Raw genomic sequence first — 14,551 nt, forward strand, 5'->3', positions numbered from 1 at the left:
TAGTGTGCTAATGTTCAAATAGAACTAGAAATAGACAAAGCAAATCAGTTAGGTCCTGAATGTTTAGGATGATGATGATGGTGGTGGTGGTGGTGTGGTGATGATGATGATAAAACAACTATGTTTTAATATATTTTAAAATAATATAGAAATGTCCTCTTGAAATTATATTAGACATTTTACCAAAGTATCATGGTATATAGAATATAAACTTTTAGAATATAAGACTAGCATCATATCTGAAGCAACGGTGACATAAGACTGAATATGACCATGAGTTTAGACAGAAGAGGCAGTATTTGTCTTTGCTAAAGCCATGGGAGAGTTTACCAGTGCATGTTAAGAAGGACTATGAATTCTGGGGAACATCTGGATGGATGCAAAAACTACAACTCTCACTTGGTGTGAAAAAGAAAATGCTTAGCTTTCTGACAATTTAGTTATAGGCATTTTCTAGTAGATTCCATGAAGAAGTTTTATTTTGTTGTTTTTTTTTTCTTGGTTGGTTTTTGTTGTTGTTGTTGTTGTTGTTGTTGTTGTTTTCTAATAGGGACAAATGCTGACTAGGTTTAAGTTTGATTGGGGTCAATTCATTCAATTCTATGCATTCTTTTTTTTTCTTTCTTTTTTTTTTAATAACTTGAGTATTTCTTATATACATTTCGAGTGTTATTCCCTTTCCCGGTTTCCGGGCAAACATCCCCCTCCCCCCTCCCCTTCCTTATGGGTGTTCCCCTCCCAACCCTCCCCCCATTGCCGCCCTCCCCCCATAGACTAGTTCACCGGGGGTTCAGTCTTAGCAGGACCCAGGGCTTCCCCTTCCACTGGTGCTCTTACTAGGATATTCATTGCTACCTATGGGGTCAGAGTCCAGGGTCAGTCCATGTATAGTCTTTAGGTAGTGGCTTAGTCCCTGGAAGCTCTGGTTGCTTGGCATTGTTGTAATTTTGGGGTCTCGAGCCCCTTCAAGCTCTTCCAGTTCTTTCTCTGATTCCTTCAATAGGGGACCTATTCTCAGTTCAGTGGTTTGCTGCTGGCATTCGCCTCTGTATTTGCTGTATTCTGGCTGTGTCTCTCAGGAGCGATCTACATCCAGCTCCTGTCGGTCTGCACTTCTTTGCTTCATATTCTTGATAACACTGTGTCTATGTCGTGCCACTGGCATACAGCACCCACCTCACATAGTTATAAAGGGTATACAGCATACCTTCTTTCATGATGGTATTATGGAAACTGTACCCCAAAGATCTTATCAGAGGCTTAAGAAACATGCCCGATTGTTCTAGTTTGACTAAGAAATTTAGAAGTACTGATCATCTGAGGTGACTGAGTAACATTACAGAATAACAATGATTAAGAGGACCCTCAGTGAAAAACTAGAAGCTTTCTGAATTTGTTAGAACTAAAATCTTTTGAATTTTCTACAGAGTAGAGAGAAATTCGGTGTATCACCCGTGGGGACTCTTTGTGATTCTTTTATGACATTAGCTTAATGACAACAGCCAGAGACACATGAAAATCTGATTCTGAGTCTTACAACCAGTTCACAGTTCCCGGAGAGATGGTTTTCTGAGGTCTTCTCTCACAGGGTAACCTGTGTTACAGAAAAGGCTTTAGCAATTTTCATCCCCTCTTACTTTCCCCTAGGATCTCTGTTGTTATTGTTCAGGGTTTTGAAAAGGAAACACAGTCAGGTCAGGGAAAAGGCGCACAGAGTGTTTGGGGCAGTAGACACCAATGTGAAAATTCTGTGTATCATTCACGGTGGGCTATTTTGTGTCATTTATCTTCACTTGTGTGAGGACTCAGATAAGTCACGCATGAGTCTGCTAGCCTTGATCCATCCTTCATCACCACTCTCATGGAGATAAATGTCACAGCTCTCATATGTCCTTTCACAGTAGACATTCAGATTATTAAGAGTAGAGGTCAGCCTCATGCTATTATTGAAAGGCCAAGAACACTCTGAATGTACCGTTTCCTATGTTCGCACACCTTGTTTTGGCTCCACATTATCTGCTACAGAAATGAATGCGTAGTATCTGTACCTTGATGCATTTATAGATACCTCTTAATTCCAACAGAAAATACCTTTTTCAAGTAAATGCAAACCACTTACACTGTGGTGATAAATTGACTGATTGATTCATTGCAGATTGTCTTTGTTATTGGTGTGATCACAGACAAAATGAAAAGAATACAGTGGGAATACATAATAAGCAAGTGCTTGAAAGTCTTTTCCTGAACAAGTCCCATGTGAAAGAACCAAGTCACTCCCCAAAAAAACTAAATAAAAAAAAGTGAGACATAACATTTGAGCTGTGATATTAGAGAAACAATGTGGATTCCTTGGCTTTTAGAAAGAAAGAACCGTAGCACCAGTGAACTCTAATGGCTCAGTGAAGTAAATGGGTTCTTTATCATCTCTATACTTAGGGTATAGAGATGAGTACACACTACAAGGCAACTGAGCCATAGGACATCTTTATCATTCAGCTGCTGGATTGAGTGAGTACAGAAGATGGAGGACATTTCTATTGTCATCATGCATTGCTTCTTTATTACCTTGGTTGCTATTCTCCATGAGGAGCAATGATGTAAAAGAGTTTTTCACAACTCAGAGCCAAATATTGGTGTTATAATAATGGTTTATCAATGGAATGTATGTTTGAGTCCTGATTCTTACAAAAAAGGCCATAAATTTGTAAAAGAGCAAGAAGATAATATATGGGAGGGATAGGAGGCAGGAAAGGAAAATAGAACAAAGATATAATTATAATATTTTCTCAAAAATGATAATATAAACATTAAACATTGTCATAATTAATACATCTGACCTGTAAATGTGTAATTGTTTTACTTTATTTAAGTTAATTAATTTATTTTGCATTCTAATATCAGCCTCCTCTCCTCCAAGTTCACCCTCACATATCTCTTCCTCCCATTCCCCACTTCCTTTCTCATCTGACCATGGGGCAGCCCCCAACCCTTGCGTATTACCTCACCCAAGCACATCAAGTCACTGCGTTACAGATCTACTCCAGTGTTCCAGGGACCAGTATAGAGACCAAGCTGCCTATCTGCTACATAGGTCCAGGGAGCAAACAAATGTACAAGTACTTGGTAATAAATTTGTGGTAACTAAATATCAGTTTAAAATCTAGGTGTACCTTATAGAAGAAGGGAAAATAGAACAAAGATATAATATAAAGAAGGGAGATAGGATAGGGGGCTTATGGATGAGAAAGGGAGAAACATTTGAAATATAAACAAAAAACTATCTAATAAAAAATAAAACAATCTGGACACACACACACACACACACACACTAGAAAGTAACTGATATTACTTTGAGTGCTGAACAGAGAAAATTACAATTGGATGTTAAGTTTGATAGGATTATGTCTCTGGAGAAACGATAGCAAAAATGAGTACAGATTTTGAATTAGAATATAGAACAGTCCAATTTTACAAAGGAAACACAATGAATCAGGAGGTAATTTTGGAGCTGTCTAGAGTCTTGATAACAGAAATAAAATCATATATATGTTGGGTTAATCATAGAGTCATAAGGGCCAAAGCTAAGAAATACGAGAACCAGAAGTTATATGTGTGAGTATAGACTGAGTTACTATGAAAATCAATGCTCACAACAAATTGCTTTGTACATATTTTATTTCATAATTGAGTATGTTACATTGCTCATAAAATACTAAAATATTTTCAACATGAAAATTTTGTTTGAATATATATTTTTAGAGTGATCACATTTATCATGTTATTTCAAGTGATGGGCTTAAGAAAGTGGTTATATATACTGATCTGAAAGCTAGTTGAATTCAATAACCAATATCAAATAATCAGGGACTTGACAAAAATGCCCTCTCTCCCTATATCTATTCAATTTAGCGCTTGATGTTATAGCCAGAGCATTAAGATCACAAAAGAAGATCAATGGGGTACAAATTGGCAAAGAAGAACTCAAGGTATCACTATTTGCAGATGATAGGATAGTACACATACATGACCCCAAAAATTCTACCAGAGAACTTCTACAGCTGATAAACAACCTCAGCAAATTTTAGAATCTTAAGTAGTTAGTAGATGGAATCTAAAGCTACTGAACTGATGCTTAGTTTGTGACTATAGAGTAAATTCTAGCACAGGGACTCTCCAGGGTTCAGTATTCCATGAAGTAAAATATCTGTAGTAGATACACAGTAGAGTGATCACTGGGGAATTAGAAAAATTAATAGAATAGCTTCCTAGCAGTCAAGTGTGAGATGTTTTTCAGAAAGTAGAGACTGGTAGTTACTATGTAAAATCCTACTGAACTTTGAGGAATATGAAAATTGAGAATTAGTTTCTTGATTCAATAATAGAATCTCCTTTCATCCTTTGGTTTTTGCCTCACACACTTCTTTCTATCTCCTGTGCTTTCCTTGAGGTGCTGTTAGTACCATGCCCATCACCTTCTAGTCTATGCTTCACATGCCCTATGGGAGGATAGCCAAGATTTCTTACAAAATTAAGATTTGCTAGCAGTTATTATGAAGTTGAGTTTACATATTTTTCAGATTAATAACTTCAAAATTACATATTATCACTAAAATCTCTCTCACTAAAACTCAGTTCTATTTGTTTAATGATAATGTTGACTACTAATAGTGAATAGCTTTGTAAAAGTGTTTATTTTACTCTCTGTTACAAATGAAGCCATCTCACACATTAAAATACCCACCATTGAAACTCGTTTGTTGAACTAACAGGATATGCTACCTACTAAGGCCTCCTTGTCCAAGTTAACCAGAGTTCTTATTTTCATTTCTTCTTCACTGCTTAAAGATTTAAATATGTGCTTACCCCACTCCGTATTCTCTCATCCAGCTACCAATAGAATTCTTCATGATTTCATATTCATTCCAGTGTTTGATTTCAATTTCTGATTGTGTGATTTCCCTATCTGCAGTTGCCTGGGTCTCATCTCAGTACAATTGTCTGTATCAAACAAATCTTCAATCTTGAGATAAATTACTGTAATTGTTAGGTTTAAAAAGTATTTATTTAATTTCACTTATACTAGAAGAAACACAAATTCTGTCATCTAGTGTATCATTGCTTTATACATTGTGTGGTTCTCAAATTTTGATTATACTTTCCATCTTCTTTGCATAACACTTCTCAAAGAAAATATGTGTAATTTTTTCTTGTTTTTAAATATAAGGGAAAAAATACCCAAATAAAATCTGTACCAGATACTTATGTTAAACTCTTAACATGTCATTTGGCATTTCTAATTGGATAATGTTTAACTCTCAACTGCCCACTTATTTTAGGCATTGTTTGATTTGATCCATGAGGTGATTATGACTGGGACATTCTATCACAAAGAAAAATTGATGTGCGTAAGCTCACAAATCTAATAAATGAAAACCAATTGTGGACTGCAGATCTGAATCCAAATGCATGGTTTTCTTGTCGTCATTAGAGAAGTGCATTATTCCAAATGGCCAATGGTTAAAATAGATGCCTTGGCTTTCTGCCCAGAGCTGTGTTAAAATACAGTGGTGATTCAATAAATACTGTCACCAGTGGTATCTGTGTAGTTGGTCATGGCCGATCAAGAAATGTGCTGGATTGTTCCAATGGATAAGGTTTATTTTTGTTTTTGTTTTTTAGGTTGGCAAACACGTTGCCTATTTACTGCATAGAGACCCCTAATGGAGAACAAGGTGGGTGATGTGATTCATTCTAAATGGTTCCTACAATATGCTGAACACTACAACAGCAGCTAACATGACGTGGCTCATTATATGCTGTCAAATCCGATAACAGCAATGACAGACTTCCCCCGCCGAAGCAATTTGTAGGAAGCCCAGCCACTACAAAAAGGAACTGAATTAAAACAACAATAACAACAGCAACAAAGCCCTACAAAATGGCAGAAATAACCTGTCCGCTGAGTCTTATTTTCTGATTCTGTGTAGGTTTCCTTTTGAGATAGGCATAGTGCTTCCTGAGAGATAACTGATCTTGAGAATAGCTTCTCTTGTGAAACACTCTTCCTTCACAACATTGTATAGAATAAATATTTTTGCATAGGTCTTGGGGTTTGTAAGCACAACTTTTATGTGGCTCTCCTCTGAGAACAGCCCTGATAGACCACCAATCATAGTTCCTCCAATGAATAGCCCCTCCCTTCATCTCCCTCCCCCTCCCCTTCTCCCTTTCCCTCTCTCTTCCCCCCTCTCTCTCACAAACAAACAAACACACACACACACACACACACACACACACACACACACACACACACACACGCACACACACTTTTTTTTTTAATTTCTATGACCACAACAGCCACAATGATAATCCTACTTATGGAGGCCTAAGGCCACGAGGCAGAAGGCCGGATAAAGACTCTTTCTTTATGATTATGCATCCCTTTGTCTCACTAAATTGCAATCTCCTGGAGGAGGCCAACTTTATCCAGTGCCTGTAAATCATATTCCTTCCACATTACAGTATAGTGACCAAATCAGTCAATTATTAGTCTGGAACAAGTGTATAATAAAAGAAGGGGAGAGTGTATAATATCCTGCCTTCTCTGTCCTTTAGCACTGGCACTGACATTGTGTACTTAAAAAAAAAGACAGATTTGCTTAGGAAAAGAAGGAAGAAATGAAAAAATCCATCAATCAAATGGATCTCTGTGGCCAAATTAAAGACCGGAGAAATTCTGATTACTTGAAATATTTTTTTTCCTCTGGCCACAAGGCACAATGCCCTGAAAATGTTTGTTTATTTTGGAAGGCAAAAGCTGGTCTGAAGCAATTTTCTTTATTTTTATATTCAAATGCCTATAAAACAGAAAAGCACTGGAGACCTATTCATTGCTCACAAATGATCTATAGGGTAATAATGTGCTGGCTTTTCCAGCTGTGCTGCACTTTGGTACTATCTTGGGTTTAATTGAAAATATGCTGTGACCTTGGTTTTGTTCACTGGGCGAAGGGGGGGTATAATTGGCATGAAGCCTCTGAAGAACTCTCTTTTCAACGAATGTCATTTGGTTAATTTGGGGTTCGCCTGAGGGAAATAATGTGTGAAGTCCTGTAAATACAAGGCACCTTTTATTCACATGGCATTAACATGAAGTTAACAGCTTTTTTAAAATCAGCACTTTATTTTGCAAAACCCATTTGTTGATTCCTAAATGCTATCAGTATGATAATAGTATTGTCCTTAACAGTCTCATGTTTCATTATAATTAAATAAACAGCTTTAGGATTGCAGTCCAAAAATGTCTATGCTCCATTCTTAACTTAAGGAGTTTCCATAGAAACTGTGGGCAGTAAGTTTAACTGACATTCATTGGGCTTGAGGCTATATGGAGCTTTGATATCTCTATTTTCCTCTCCATCATCGTGCACGTGAATCTTCTTTGCTTCATTAAACCCTTAAAACCATCACTTGCTCCAAGTCTGCTCCTCCCTCTCTTTGTCCCTCAACCCTTCCTCCTCTTCCCCCTTCTCCTGCTTTTCCCTTTCTCTGTCTCTTATTAACATCGAGGAAGTAATTTGGACTCAGTTAGATCTAACAAATGCAATAATACTAAAATGCACTCTGATACTTAAGTGTAATTGTGTTATTAGCTGGAAATGTTTTTCTTCAAAAATAAAAAGAATTGAGAGTGAAGTTTACCAATGTAATGCATGCTGGCAGGAAGGAAACTCTGGTTACAAGTTTGTGGTGCATGTATCAAGATCCACTTTCCTCTTCAGCCATGATTATTCCTTGATTTATTCAAGTGAGGTGGAATGTTTTTCTCAGCCTCAACGTTCAGAAGGCAGCAGGACCACATTTGATTATATTAATACAGGAGAATAGAATAGTTGTTCTGGGAAAGAAAAAAAACCATACTATCAGGATCCAGAGACTTTGTTAGGTGTTTTTGTCTAAGTTGTCAACTAACAAACTTCACAAAAAAGAAATGAACCTGATGGTACAAGTTTAGACTGCACCCCAAGTAATTACAGCAACGTAGAGAGGTGTGGAAGTATGCAATCTTAGTTTCACAAAAACAGCATGAATGTGAACACATCTAAACCATGGGGTTTTACTAGGCTTAAAGGTAATAATTCAATTATGCCTTGGGACACCAGCCTGTCATCCTAGCTACTCAGAAGGCTGAGTCCAGATAGTCTCAATTTTAACGGCAGTCTGATCTATAGAGTAAGTTCAGACCTGTCCTGTCTATCTATACAGGGATAAAAAGACCGGTCTGGAAAACTCAATGGCACCTTATCTCAAAATAAAATATAAAAACAAGTGTGAGGGCCTAGTAATATAGCTAAACGGTAGCCTCTAGCATCTGAATTAAATGTCAACTGAAGTGTCAGAGGAAGAATTATTCATCAATACAGCAGTAAATTATAAGAGCACTCTTTCCCTCTTGCTTCATAAGGAAGTTGAAAAGGTGGTTTCCGCTTTATGCAAAGTTTATATAGTTATTTGGAACCACAGTACCTAAACATCACATATATGTTACAGCAGTTCAAGGAAAAGATTTAGACAGATACGGAATCAATCACTAGCTATACCACTGGGGATAAAATTCAAATGTGCAGTATTTGATTCCTCATTTAATGGCAGCATCATGAGTCATAATTCTTGGAACTGTTCAGGAATATATATATATGTATATATATATGTGTGTGTGTATATATATATATATATATATATATAAAGTAACATACATATGTGCTACTTAACTTCTGTAAAAACATGCACTATGGGCTATAACTTCTGTCAATCTCACTCCATTTTTCTTATGCTTTTCGTTCTCAATATGGATTCAAAGCAGAGAAAAATATCAAACAAAAACAATCTCCAAGTTAAACTTAATATATATAGTTTAAAATAATCTCATAAAAGGTTTATGAAAATTAAAATAACATGAAATCAATGGCAGAAGAAAAAAAAACCTACTGAGAAGGATACAAAATAGAGCTTCAGAGTTGCTGAGAATATAATCCTGCTATCCTGAATGAGATAACTGACTTTATCCTATTTCTAGGAGCCTTTTCCAATGTTAAACACCTCAAATTCATTATTTCTAATTTTGGGCTTCTCTTCCAAGATGTACGGGCTAAATGCCAACTGATATGACTTAGAGTTCATCTTTCTAGTGAAGGTGAAAGGAAGATAATCTGTTGGGCTGGAGGCAAAGAAAGGAGAGGACAGATATGTGCATCTGTCTCAGACCTGTGACGAAATGTCTCCTCGTGCTCCCAAAGAACTGAAAAATGAAGCCACAGGATGAACAAGGTGTTGATTTTGTTTAGCAATATGAGTAAGCACTGTGGGTTGGAGAAAAATAGTAAAAAATACATTTTTAAAGAACTAAACAACTAAATTTTCACTGGTAAAGGATGCCGGATAACTGAAGAATTAGTAAGAATCTCTGTGATGAAACATGAGGAAGCACAGCTAGAACCAAGCTCACTGAGACAAGACTCCTCATGAAAGCAGTTATTTGTAAAGTACTATTAAGACACACATTCATGGAAAAACCCAGGTATACAGGGTTAATCAGGACATTGTCGAATAACTTTGTGGGTTATTGGTGCTCCTTTTACTGCTGTGCATCTGTAAATGCTTCATTATGATACTCCTATATAACTGTTAGAAGAATTGTCTTAAGTCACAAGCTCCATTTTAAATCAGATGTCTAATTTAAAGTTATATATTAGAATGCCTTAAACCACACAGACAGCCCCATAGATAGCCATGCTATTCACTGTAGTGCAAGCATATAAACCACCCAGCCCATCTGTCCAAGCACTCCTGTCTATTAGGATTCCTTATCCATGTAATGTGATCCACGATACCATTGACAATCATATAAGTGTGGTTTAATTTCATATTTTAGTTTTTATATGAAAATTAATTATAAATAGAAGCTTATAATTGTCATCCATGAATTAAATATAGACATTTGGCTGTCTTCATGTTACCTTGACATGCCAATATAGAAAACTTCAGAAGGGCCACTGTAGATGGAGGCTACAGGCAGTTAGTTTGTTAAGGGAAAAAGAAGCAATTGTCGCCAGAGACAAAGTCTCTCATGGGTTATGCATTGCCAAGTGGTCATGTGGACATGCCTAACCACATAAGCTTATAGATGACACTAACTCGAATAGGTAGGTTTTGTGTGTGTGTGTATGTGTGTGTGTGTGTGTGTGTGTGTGTGTGTGTGTGTGTGTTTGATAATAATCATCATAGAAGAAGTCATAAGAGTTGGTGGAGAAAATAGGAAGAGTAAGAAAGGAGAGGAAGAGAGGTATAGGGATGTAAATAGAGTTTATTCATGTGTGAGATTCTTCAAAATATGAAAGCTTTAAGAACTATGAAAGAAACACTAAGATAATACTTAAGAAATGATTGCTGAATTGTTTTATTAGAACTTCATATACAATTGTGGGCCACATTTTACCTGTAGACAGAGCTGGTTTCCAAACACTGACATTAGAGTTTCACATTTTTCTGCATATCTGTTCTGTCCTTGTCCTTGGTGGTTGCAGCTTTGAGAGTGGGAATAGACAACTTGAGAGCCACAGCCACCCTCACCAGCCTTTACATTTTTGTGGTGATTTTTACTTAGGTTTTCATTACCTTTATCTTTCTACTATGCACTTGGCATAGAAATAAAGCATGTATTGTTTTCTGAATGGCAGACAAAGTCTGAGTTACATTATTTTTACCCAATATCTGGAATATCCATATTCAATGATGCCTTGTGCTTTCTAAGGCATTTTTTGTTCTTTGTTGTTGTTGTTGCTTAAGTGCATGTAATGTATTGTGAACACATCCCCCTACTCAGTTATCTTGTTTCCCCTCCCACAGCTCATGACCCACTTATTCCTCACAACCAGTCCTTTTGCTGCCTCTCTTTTACACTCTCTCCTCTCCTTTCACGTGCATGTGTGTGCATGCATGCATGCATGTGTGTGTGTTTGTTTGTTTATTTTGTACATCCTATGCAATTGCTATTATGTATCCATAATTGCCATTGTAATGTCATTTCCAGGGTTTTACAATGAGCCTCCCACCCTACGCTCTGGCTCTTTTTAAAATGGAATGTGTGGTTTTTTTTTAATGAACTCTTCAGAGAACAAAGACAGATGGTGGGAGAAGCAACCATGAAGGGATTTTTATCTAAAGTAACAAAAGTAGATTAACTACTGACGATTGAAAGAACAGCATACCCTGGCCTCCTTCCTTGTCCCTTCAAGATGCTGAGGGGTACTTCCTTGTTTAGTTTTTTTTCATGCATATGTCTAAATGTTTCTTTTGCCATCTTTACTGCAATATATACACTAGAGGTACAGAGAAACACAAGGTGTTTTTACTTTGTAAGGTGCTATGTTAAGTGAAACCCATTAATATTAAAACTGAGTCCTCAGCCTTCAAGTCTCAATGACAACTTGAGAGCAAATACAAGGCCGTGCAGTGGGGCCACTCACTTCCAATGTGCACAACCTAAGGCTAATGTGAAAGCAGGGCTGCCTCAAAAACAATAAATAAGAATCCAATTTTCAGATGTCTGCATTTGCTGAATGGTTTCCTCTTTTGTGGTCATTAAGGTGAAACAAAGAAATCACTGATTCCAGTCATTTCCGTTATCTGACTTGTCATCACCGAGGTTTCCTCATTATGCACTGTTAACAGGGTTGAGGTTACTTGAAACCAGTTTCCAGTTCCAATTAGGAGGACATCCCTGCTATCTGCATTCTGATTAAATGCATTGCCTGGAAATCACAGAAAGTCTGTTCTATTTCCTTCCCTTGTTTAGATCTCATAAACACAGACTCAATTAAAGAGTTTCTTTATCAGGCTTCTGTGGGTCATTTTACTGAATTTATTAAACTCTTAAGTCATGCTAAACTATAAGATATGTGGCCTAGAGATTCAGTAAGAGGCTAAACTAGATATCCAGGACTTGCCCCTCCTGTGTTTTAGACACAGAACTGTACAAAAGTCAGAACATCTAATAACACGAGCTCAGGAGTTCTGATGAAATGGAAACATGAGTTTCTGAAATTTCCAAGGTAGATACAGAAAAACCATGACATTGTATTAGGCTTTATTTTAAGATCATGATTTCTACCCCAGGCCATCATTGTTTCAGAAGTTTTTAGGAAGGACACTGTTAGTTTCCTGTTCCCAATACATACTACTGTTGCCTTGCTCTGACTTAAATATGCTCTCCTCAGTTTCCTATCCTCCTCTGTCATGAAGACTAAAAAGTCTCTTTAATTCCTTTATATAGAGCATGCACAACTGAGTGTGTGTGTGTGTGTGTGTGTGTGTGTGTGTGTGTGTGTTCACCATTGGGATTGTTTCATTCCTCCTAGTTTCTATTCCGCTCCACTTCACTACACGTCCTTGCTTTCTCCCATTCACATTTGCTGTCATTCTCTTGCTACCTAACTGGTATTTACTTTCAAACCACCCTTTTTTTGTCCCGATTCATTACCTTCTTCACTATTAGTAGAGCTATAACTCTGTTCAAATTTTTCTAGAGTTTTGCGTAAATCCTTGGGCAGTCACTTGTCTACTGTCCTATGCAGTCACATCCTTAGATATGTGGGCATAAGCATGAATAGGTGAGTACATTGCCTGGCTCTCAGTGGGCACTCAACAAACATTACGGAGGGCAATGTCTGTCTGTCTCTCCCTCAGAACACTAGATGTTTTTCTCATTATAACCAAGGTATGTTACTCTATCTCAGGTCTGCAAGGTCTTCCTGACTGCTAAACCCTGCTGGTTCTCTCTGAACTAATAATTATCCACTAACAACACTCACTCATTCAGTGTGGGGCATAGCATTGCTTTATGACTCAATCATCTCTGCTAGGCTAGTTTTAGTATTCTGTTTCAAATGATCAATGAGGGAGACTTACAGAATTTCAGAAATTCCCTCTGGGTGCTGTGTTGGTAAGCATGCTTAGACATATATTAACAGTGCTGAAGGGAACTTTAAAAATTCTCTTTCTCAATGCTACCATAAAATGAATCCTAGATATGTTTAATGATTTTTGCTAGGGGTTTTATATATATAGCTTTGGTTACTGTCTAGGAAATTGGAGCTATGTACTCTTTAATAATGAACAAGGAAGTAAGCACTGAGGAAAACATTGGAAGGTGGTTTTTACAATCTGAATGACTCTGTACGCATGCTATTTATTCTCTTCAGATTGCCTCACGTAGCAATTTAAATTGCATTACTCATTACAAAAATCCATATGCCTTTTGGGTGTTATTGTTGCTTTGTTTGTTTTCAGTCTATGGAGGCAATGATGACCTTGACACAAGGCATTTCCTAAGGATTAATGAGCAGTTGGGGGTTAATGACTATCAATTCCTCCCAGCTAGTCATCAATCCAAAGGAAGCATAGGCATCAAGGCCATTAACTGCATTACCAACTTTCTGAACTCAGATTCTTCTTTGCCTGACTTGCTAAGGACTTTCTTTCTGGATGAACTTGTTAGATTGTTCAAAAGCTTTCACTTACCTGAATAAGATCAGAAAAAATTGTTATTCATTACTTTCTTATTTGGTATTTTGTTTTATACACACACACACACACGTTAAATATGCACATATATGAGAGAGATTAATGAAAACCAATCATTTTGAGTTAATACATATGCCATATATAAATATACATATATCAAATAAGTGGAAATAAAAGAAAATATCCGGATATTGAGTTCCTTTGGGCTACTCTAGTTAGCACAATTTGAGAAGCTTGGACTTGTTTTCTTGTGTGTGTGTGTGTGTGTGTGTGTGTGTGTGTGTGTGTGTGTTAAAATAAACTCTAAAATATACCTTATTTAATCCAAATATAAAACATATTATCTTTTAACATGTAATTAGACTGATGAGATTAACAGGCCATTTTACAAATCTGTTCATTGTACTTAAAAATTCTGGTCTTAACCAGAGCCACATATTAGTTCAAGTTAGTGACATTTTAGTGTTTATCTTTTTGAGAAAAATGACCTTGTGTTAGGTTTCAGTCACAACAGCATATCTGGAGAAACAAGACAAGAAAGGTTTATTTTAGATTAGCCAGTTCATGGTTCCTGGAATCTTTGCTTTAGGCCAAAGGTGGGAACATGTGTCTTATTCTGTTCACCTCACGGTGGCTAGGAAGAAGAGAGGAGCAGGAAGGGGCTGGGATCAAGATATACACCCTCAAACATAACCCAGTGACCTCCTTTCTCCAAATGTTTTCCTCAACACCACACAATTGGACTTGTTTTCTATCTTGTCATCCTCATTCACCATCCTCACTTGCAAAGTCTAAAGGAAGTCATCCCATTTCATATCCAGGGAGGCTAAAATCTGTGCCCGCCTTCTAAAATTTATCTTTCCTCAATATCCTATATGAAGGCTTGTTTGCTAGGTTGCTTGATAGCTTATTTGGGGATTTTGTTATATTCTTTTTACGAAATATCATTTTTCATTGATTCTCATCATTG

At 37.0% G+C, this 14,551-nt stretch overlaps 1 protein-coding gene across 31 annotated transcripts in view; it reads left to right on the plus strand.

Annotated features, from left to right (window-relative positions):
• Lrrc4c (leucine rich repeat containing 4C) overlaps positions 1 to 14,551 on the plus strand; it is a 1,379,071-nt gene that overhangs the window by 1,344,395 nt on the left and 20,125 nt on the right. For 30 of the 31 annotated variants that reach the window (XM_063283692.1, XM_063283688.1, XM_063283697.1 and 27 more), the window contains one exon: positions 5,680 to 5,732. The exons of the other annotated variant lie outside the window; for it this stretch is intronic. The gene's annotated coding sequence lies outside the window, so the exon portion shown is untranslated. The remainder of the gene's footprint in view (positions 1 to 5,679; positions 5,733 to 14,551) is intronic. 31 annotated transcript variants of the gene reach the window in all.

The sequence above is a fragment of the Rattus norvegicus genome, chromosome 3 (assembly GCF_036323735.1).
Source record: "Rattus norvegicus strain BN/NHsdMcwi chromosome 3, GRCr8, whole genome shotgun sequence".
Lineage (NCBI taxonomy): Eukaryota > Metazoa > Chordata > Mammalia > Rodentia > Muridae > Rattus > Rattus norvegicus.